At 36.8% G+C, this 9,392-nt stretch overlaps 1 protein-coding gene and 1 long non-coding RNA gene across 2 annotated transcripts in view; one reads left to right on the forward strand and one right to left on the reverse strand.

The window, feature by feature from the left end:
* The window catches only part of LOC107679536 (uncharacterized), an 18,167-nt gene extending 11,469 nt beyond the window's left edge, over nt 1-6,698 (reverse strand). The window contains exon 1 of the long non-coding RNA XR_001633064.1: nt 6,686-6,698. This is a non-coding gene — a long non-coding RNA (uncharacterized LOC107679536). The remainder of the gene's footprint in view (nt 1-6,685) is intronic.
* LOC107679534 (CXADR-like membrane protein) overlaps nt 1-9,392 on the forward strand; it is a 59,369-nt gene that overhangs the window by 9,387 nt on the left and 40,590 nt on the right. The window lies entirely within an intron of this gene.

The raw sequence follows: 9,392 nt of genomic DNA on the forward strand, positions 1-9,392 counted from the left end.
GAGGCATTCGTTGCATCCAGTGGGGACATAATTATGGATTATAATGACTTGTACTGTCTTTTTACGCGTTGCGATGCATCGCGCCACGTAAACATAAAACCATGTCTGCATTTGTGATTGGAGAAATGACAAACATCACACAGACAGGCCCCTCCCAAGATAGTTTGATTGACAGTAGCGTTTCAGCACAGACTGGACTGGTGTCTTACCTGGCTTAGACCCACCCTGAGTGAGCTGTCATCAGTCCACCATTGTTTCACTGCCGCAGCAGATGTAGACAAGAATGACTCCTAAGCGATTGAGGTCTTCTGTTGTTGGATGTAATAATGAACATAGTAGTTGTCATTTACTCCCGACATCTGAGCCGCTGAAGACGCAGTGGATTACGTTTGTTTTTGAAGGGAATGAATCCCCGATCTACCTAAATGCGTCTATGTTCACGCGAATCATTCGTGATCCAGCTTCACCTACAGAAGAAGTGAGTTTAAGGTTTTTTAATGAATCTTTGCAAATCGCCTTTCCTAATAATGTGCTAATTAGCAAGTTTCACGATGAATGCGGCTAAAGTAAACAGTCCTTTAGAGAGCAGCTCGGAAGAGAGGGGCGGTGTCAGCAGAGCTCATTAACAGTTAAAGGAAAATGCTACAAAATGGCTTGCTCTGAAAAGAGCTGTTTTTGACAGGGTAAAAATTGTGTTTTTTACACTACCATTGAGGAATTTTAACCAAACTATGTTACAGACTTTTCATTAAGACCCTAAAGATCATATCAACTTGTGGAAAATGGGCATCCAATGACCCCTTTAAGTCATGTGATTCAATTCAATTCACGTTTATTTGTATAGCACTTTTCAAAGCTGTTGGTTTTCCTTCTTTTTGTAAGAGGAAAAGACCTGGGTTATTATAGTTAACTATAACTAAAACCATAAACAATTGTTACTTTGTTAACTGAAATAAAATAAAATATAAAAAAACTTAACATTTCATTTTACCTATTTGCCAAGGAAACATTTTTATTTAGTTTAAAAAATGTACTAAAATAACATCAAATAATAAAACTAAAGATAAAATAAAAAATAAGAAAACTACATAGATGTAAAAAAAAAAAAGCTAATAAAAATAACAAATGCACAACAGATTACTAAAACTTTATATTAAAAATGAAAACGGAGTCAGCGCCGATTGCCTCGTGAAAGAGTAGCTGGAACATAGAGTATGAACCTACTGCCAAACATCTGTTTGATGAGCAAGTAATGTCTATTCCTTTAATCACTGGGAAACATCATAGCTAAGGTCTTTCCTGAAGTCACAATAACACGAAATCCATTGAGGCGAGCAGGACGGTATGGAATAACAAGGGTCTTCCATCGGCTGAACGTCTCTTGATTAAACAAACGTTACTCATGTCAACAGCGTATGTCTCTTTCTCTCTCTCCATTGACCTCTCCTCTGTACTGCTCCTGTGACTTTGACTAATGCTGAAACCAGGGCAGAGTTTCCACTGCCTTCCCTTAATGAGCTAATTAAGTCCGTGGCTTGCAGTTTTAAAGTAGCTGTTGGTAGGCAGAGGAAATCTCAGCAAACATGCCGACTTTAGATTTGCATGGAAAAGCATCTCTGACATTACATGGGTGACACAGGCTTCTCTCGGGGAGAGAAAAAGAGATTTATATAGAGATTTTTATAAGCAGTATGCAATGTTTGCAACACTGATAATAAGCAATGTTTCTTGAGCACCAAATCAGCATAATAGAAGTCTGTATTACTGAATGGCTAATAATTCAACTTTGCCATCACAAGAGTAAATTATGTTTTAAAATATATTAAAATATAAAACAGTTATTTTAAATGGTAATAATATTTCACAATATTACTGTTTTTACTGTATTTTTAATCAAATAAATGCAGCCTTGGAACGAATAAGGGACTCTTTTAAGAAAAATAATTATAAATACAGACCTCAGACTTTTGAACTGTAGTGCAAGTGGACCAGACATTATGCCAGTAGTCAAAAGTTTGGCTGTATGAGACTAGACAAACAGAAATAACTGCATTAGCACATCGCAGCATTTATCTGTCTGTTACACAGATTATTTAATGATGATTGTTTCAATCTAGTGTTTCAGCGCTTTGTCTGGAGAAAGACCTAAACAGTCACTCCAAAACATAAAACAACAGTTGAAATGTGTCTTCAGGGGAAGTTCCTTATTAACGTGCGAGGATCTACATGACACAGGAGTATTTGACCAACTTTGACAGCGTCGTCCGATCTCGTCTGACTCATGTGAGATGAGTGATGCATGAGGGGTCTGTTGATAATGAGTCTGCATTCTTTGATGTCATAGATCAGCATTAGAAAGATCCAAGATGACCTTGCGTTATGTAAACGCGGGACACCTCACTCTTCATAAGGGGAATGACTGTACAGATTCTATGTGCATCCTGGAGTACGTGAGCGGAAAGTTAGCTGGAGGGAACAACTTTGTGTGTGTGACTGCTCATTCCATGCTGTGAATGTGTGAGAGACAGATGTCAAGGTTATCTGACATGAAGGCACAGTGCATTCTGCCATCAGTGTGTGATCTTCAGAAAAGGAGAGGAAGAAAGAGGCTATGTGTAATGTAATACTAGGCTTCTGTTCACTGCACACTACACAATATATACTTTCTATTATTTTAAGTTAGCACATTAAACAGTATGCACAGGGTCCAAAATGTATTTTTTTTTTAAATTACAACAGTTTCTTACTAGCAGTGTTTTTTAATTTAGATTTTTTTTTTTTAATAATGTTATCAATTATTTTAATTTCTTTTGATTTATTTATTTTTTGCCATCATTTACTCACCCTTATGCTGTTCCAAACACTTGGCATGTGTTAATTTTGGACTCCAAGTATGTATTATGCAACAAACTTTTCCAACAACAGTTACTGAATTGCATGTTTAATTCAGTAAGTTGCATCTAATTAATCACAGTAATAACTATAATTATTTTGCATTTTAATTCAAGTTTTTGTGTGAAAATGAAACAGTCGTGTGGAAGTCGTGGCCTAATGGTTAGAGAGTCGGACTCATAACCCAAAAGGTTGTGGGTTCGAGTCTCGTACCGGCAGGGATTGTAGGTGGAGGGAGTGAATGTACAGCGCTTCAATACCACCTTCAATACCACGACTGAGGTGCCCTTGAGCAAGGCACCGAACCCCCAACTGCTCCCCGGGCGCCGCTGCATAAATGGCTGCCCACTGCTCCGGGTGTGTGTTCACGGTGTGTGTGTATTCACTGCTGTGTGTGTGCACTTTGGATGGGATAAATGCAGAGCACTAATTCCGAGTATGGGTCACCATACTTGGCCACATGTCACGTCAAAAAGAAAATGGCAGCTTTTGGCAGTCTGATCTAATAATGAGTTCAAAGGTTGCATTAAAAATCAAGGCCCATGATACTTCTGATTTATTCATGAATGGATGGATGTTGAGCACAGTGCTTTGTGGGATATAGTATAATACTGTGTAGTATCCTTTTTGTAGCTACTAATCAGTGAACAACTGAATAACAGAATAAAGGAATAACAAAAAATTCACGTACTAGTCACACAGTGTACATATTGTATACTGCAGTGTGGACTGCGGAGGCAGTAAGAGTAGGACTGAGCAAGCAGGCAGAAGTGAGTCTTGCCTTTTTGGAGCGAGAATATTTTATTTCTTCTATGTAGAGCCAGGTGTTTGGCAGGCTTGTCTCTTTCTCTTCTACCTTCTTTCACCTTCCTGTCTGCCTACCTGGCTTCCTGCCTCTCTGCAGTACTCAGGCTCAGCTGGAGTGGTTCGTCTCAGAGGACATCACATCAGACCCCTCCCCTCGCTCTGTTATATCACAGCATGTCATGTTCCCCATTTAAATGCCAATTGGACTAAAGATGCCATCACTGCAGCATGATCACATCCTCTGTCCGTGACACTTTTATGAGAGGCAGAGCGAGACTGTAATCACAGAACACACACCCACTCTTACTCTCCTGTATGAGCGAATGGTTACATTTCGTTGTAAAACCAGAAATTATGTTTTAAAATGAAGCCTGTTTTAGAGCCTTTAAGATTTTCTGCATTGAGATGCATATTTTGTGCATGTATTTTACGATAATTTAGTCTCAAATTCTCATTACCATAATCTCATTTATTCATTAGTGTATATATATATATATATATATATATATATATATACTTTCAAATATGAAATCACACACCTAAATGTATTTTTTTTTTTTTTCCAAATATTTATAATATTAAAAGGGTTGAAAATTCTGAAAATTCCAAAAATGACAATTCTGACATTAATTACTCACCCTCATGTCGTTCCAAACCTGTTAGACCTTCGTTCATCTTCGGAACACAAATTAAGATATTTTTGATGAAATCCGAGAGCTTTCTGATCCTGCATAGACAGCAAGGGAACTACCACATTCAAAGCCCAGAAATGAAGTAAGGACATCATTAAAATAGTCCATGTGACATCAGTGGTTCAACCGTAATTTTATGAAGCTACGAGAATACTTTTTATGCTCAAAGAAAACAAAAATTATGACTTTATTCAACAATTCTTCTCTTCCGTGTCAATGTCAGCAGCACCACACACATGCGTGTATCACACACTTCATTTAAGGTACTAGTTGTAAAATCACAATTAGAGTTATAGCAAGCTTGAGCCCATTTATAAATTCCCCTGAAGTCAGCAGCTTTCATAATTTATTAGCTTTTTTATGTTTGTTTGTTTGTTTTACCTCTCATGTGCTCAAGAGAGATGTGCTTGCTCAAGTCAATTAATGCTGCAAGGCTCCTCACGAAATCAATGGGAGAAAGAGAGAGAAGTGAACCAGAAAAAAGACACACTCAGCCTGACCCTGAATTTTTTGTCCATTTTAGCAGAAACATCTCCTTTATGACTGAATTTTTGCTCAACCGCAGTTAAATGCTTTATTTCTGTGTTCAATTACAGAAAAGAAGTGTGCATCAACACTAAAGCCACATACTTTTGTATAAATTGGGTTTTGAGACACATAATCAATAATACATACATTCTAATTGCTAAAGGTCACTTATTGAGCTTATTTCCATAGTAACAGGATTTAAGTACATCCCCAAAGCTTCTAATTTTAACATGACGATTGCGCACTATCGATCAGTTACCAGCATGATGTAATCAATTCAAAATGAATAAAGAAAATAACCTAATAAATATTGACTCATTTCTCTTGAGTTTATTGAAGTCAGCACTCTGTTTGCTTTGCATTAATACTCATACTTTGTTATACATTTCTCTTTTTGAAGAAATTGTTCTATAGATTCATTTAAAACTCTTACATTTTGTAGATGAATCAGGCAATATCTTTACCATCTTTTTTGACTCATTATTTGATCAGACTGCCAAAAACAAAAATTAAAAATGGTTTTAAATAAAGTAACACTTTTTATAACTGGATACTGCATGCAGTGTAATGAGGTCATGTGACATCTTGTGCTTTTGACATTTTGTGAGGAACAGACTGAAATTTAAGTTGTTATTCACTTAAAAACATCTCCTCAGTCATTTGCACCCAAAGCTGTTGGCTTGTCAAACCATGTTTATACACATCAAATTTAAATATGCAAATGCACATGAGATTTAAAAGCTATGGTGGAGGGCATCTTTACCCATCATTCCAGTGGTAAACAAGAGACACATGGTCTGACCAGGTGCAGCGGGTGAGATGATGTCAGTGCCCAGGTGTTTGCTGTGAAGCCTTCCTGTTGCTAATACTGTGGCGGTTTATGTATTTCAGGTTTTAAATGTGTTTTGTGTGCATTTTTTGTGAACAGCAGCAGTTTTTCTCTCTCTTTTCTTCTACTGGGTTCGGGTTTGTTGTGATGGCTCTGTAATGAGCTCACACTATTGTGCCTGCTCATAATAACGCCCAAAATGTTTGTATCTCTCCACAGTCTCCAGTGGATATCGGCACAGGTCTTTGAAGTTCTCTCGCACTATTCTGAGTTCACTCATGTGATTCATTTAGTTTCACTTTTGGGTCCTCCGTTTTCACCGCACTCCTGAACTGATGCAAATACGAGAGGCGTCGGAGCTCCAATTAACTCCGAAGCTCATTAGGAAACAAAACAGAATGCAGTGGCACCTACAGTAATGGTACAGAGAGTGAACACAGAGGAGCAGATTTGTTTGTCTTTTTAAATTCTCTGCTCTTTTTCCCAGAGTTCCACAGCGCTTATTAAGAGGTGGTTGGAAAAGTATTTCAAATTATTTCACAATGAGCTTCCATTATCCTCCTATTAGTCCCATAAAATGATTTATTCTGCAGCTGCTTTGTTAGTTTTACCGCAGACTTTCCTCAGGCATTTTTTGGTTTCCAAATGAATATTTAACAAAAACAGCTTTTCACCCCAATGAATTTAGGTAAATATTTTTTTTTCTTTTTTTATCCATATGACTCGTGCTCTGTATTCCCGGTCTGTCAGTTCTTAATAAATAAAAACGTCTCCTCAGTAATAGCTATCAAATGCTGCTCAAAGCCACTTGGACATCTAATCTGGTGCAACATGTTTTTATGCATCAAATTTGAATATGCTAATATACAAATGGGATTTAGAAGCTTTTTGGGCAAGATTTTCAATGAATAACAACTTTCATTTTAGCTCCTCAGACAAAACTGTAGTTGGACTTCTTTTTGGAGCTTGACAGTCACTGGACACTGAATTTTTCCATTGTTCAGGCCAGTGTTACTATTTTCGTTTTTATTAATATTTTTAAGTTTTAATTTTTTTATTTTCATTTTCATTTTACTCTTGTTGTTTTTGCCCTTTTTATTACTTTTTTGGTAAATATCTCTGTATTGAATTAATTATTGAAATAAAGTAAGTTTAATTTAAATTTTAATTTAACGTTTATTTTATTTGAAAATTTTTATGCTTTTAGATTTAGTTAACTGTAATAACCCTAGTTCACACTATTCTTTTTCATACATTCTTCAAAACATCTCCTTTTGTTGCCTGAAAGATAGAGGCATTTACTTTGTGGAATAGAAGAGGAATATTGTCGCTGCAGTTTTTGTTTGATTTCATATATTGTCTCTTGTGTACTGAAAGCAAAAGCCGAGACCATTCAGAGAGCAACAGTAGAAATGAGCTCTTTCATTGTCAGTCTTCGTTTCTTGAAAGCACACGGCTGTCTGATTAACTCTCCATATTTGGATGTTCCTCACACATTTTCTCTGAGATATTAATGAGATGCTACAACAGAATTAATCACCGTCTTTGTGGCTCTCCACTGTGAAAAGCTCTTCGTTAGAATACAGCTCCTTTATGCTGCTGTAATTCAGAGCATTTCTTTCATAATTCTGCTTGACGATATAATTCAAGCATTTATCGTCCACAGACAGAGAACAGTGTCCATTATATTTTTCTCTGTGGACTCTGCGTTCCACTGAGCACTGCAAAAATTTTACTCCACTCAATAAATTCCACTAAGATCAGGCTGTCTTGAATGGAATGAGGAGTCCTGATGGGGCTGAAACACTGCTTATCTTCATGTACTTTCAAAGGATTTAAGGTTACTATAGAAGTTAAGTTACAGTTTAGTTACACTTGTTTGTATTTTAACTTTGCTATGCTGTGCTATGCTATACTTGGAGATACACCGATATTACAATTCTTGCTGATACGATAAGCCAATACTAATAATTATTTTCATTTTTTAGCAATTGAAGATAATTGGTGGGGAGATAAATACTAATTTGATTAAATTAATCTAAAAAAGAAATTTGAACTAAAACCAGTTAACCGTTAGTTTTTAGTTAGCTTGTAAAACTGTTTTACAAGCTACAGGCGAATTTAGGCATCACACCATTATAAGTGTACTGTCACAGTGTTTGCAGAGACAATTTCATTCGATTTGGGCATTTTAATTCCGATTGAGGTGTTTATATGGAGCATTTTCATTCGGATTGGACTTTTAAACCGACAATGCTCCATGTAAACACACCTAATGAATAAACTTCCAAAGCTCAAAGTTTAATAAAAAATTTCCACAAGGCAGGCGAACAGGCAGTAGCAAAACACATTAAATGTAACGGAGACTGGACAATGAGGGACTGAGAAGGTACAATTTAAATAGGAGCTCAAACAAGGTAATTAATTATACACAGCTGATACAAACTAATAATGACAGAAACCATGACAGCCAAGGAGTGGCGGGAAAATGAACAAAGGGAGACAAACTAGTGAATGCAAACTAAAAGCCTATATCATAACTAAACAAACTGAACATAAGTGTGACATGTACACTAGAGTTTAGGGTCAGTAAGATTTTTCTTTTGAAAGAATATAATGCTTTTATTCAGCAAGGATGCATTAAATTGATCAAAAGTGACAGTAAAGACATTTATAATGTTACAAAAGATTTATATTTAAATAAATGCTGTTCTTTTGAATTTTCTATTTATCAAATAAAGCAAAAGAATGTGTCCTGGTTTCCACACAAATAATAAGCAGCACTAATGATAAAGTGTTTTCAACATTGATAATAAGTAGAGAAATTGAGAAATGGCTGCTAAAAATTCAGCATTGCCAATGCCAGCACAGAAATAAATTACTTTTTAAAGGGGTCATATGATGCGATTTAAATTTTTCCTTTCTCTTTGGAGTGTTACAAGCTCTAGGTGCATAAAGAAGATCTGTAAAGTTGCAAAGACTAAAGTCTCAAATCCAAAGAGATATTCTTTATAAAACTTAAGGGTCAGCCACACCTACCTAAAACGTCTCGTTCTAAGACGCCCCCACATATCTACGTCACTGTGTGGGAAGATTTGCATAACGCCGCCCAAATGTTCACGCAAAAAAAGAAGGCGTAACTTTTATTCTCGCTGTAGTATTGTTGCCGCCGCCGCCATGTCGTGAAGGCGCTGTGTTTCATTGTTTCTACTTTGTTTGGCCTTCCAAAAGAGGACGATATCCGCTTCCTCATGCCTGGAGCTGATCCGTGCTGGTTGCTGAGGAAAAACATCAACTTCGCGCTGTCAATCGCCTTTCGGCTTTCACCGTGGACGAAGCAGAGTCCAGCCCGGGATCGTCAAATGTGGTTGCCGCAAGCCTCCTTTGTCGAATCCGCCGGGCGTCGCTCACTCAAGCCTCTGTGTGTTTCGTTGTGAAAGCGAAACTACTTTGTTTGGTCTTCCAAAAGAGGACACGACTACAAATCAGTCTCCGATCACAAATGCAGACATGGTTTTATGTTTATGCGGCGCAATATACAATTAAATAAAAAAATAAAAATAAAAACACAGTAGAAGTCATTACAATCAGTAATTATGTCCCCACAGGATGCAACAAATGCCTCGTTTGTAATGGGTTTTATT

This window comes from Sinocyclocheilus anshuiensis, unplaced genomic scaffold, assembly GCF_001515605.1.
Source record: "Sinocyclocheilus anshuiensis isolate Anshui unplaced genomic scaffold, SAMN03320099.WGS_v1.1 scaffold2218, whole genome shotgun sequence".
In the NCBI taxonomy this organism is placed as follows: domain Eukaryota; kingdom Metazoa; phylum Chordata; class Actinopteri; order Cypriniformes; family Cyprinidae; genus Sinocyclocheilus; species Sinocyclocheilus anshuiensis.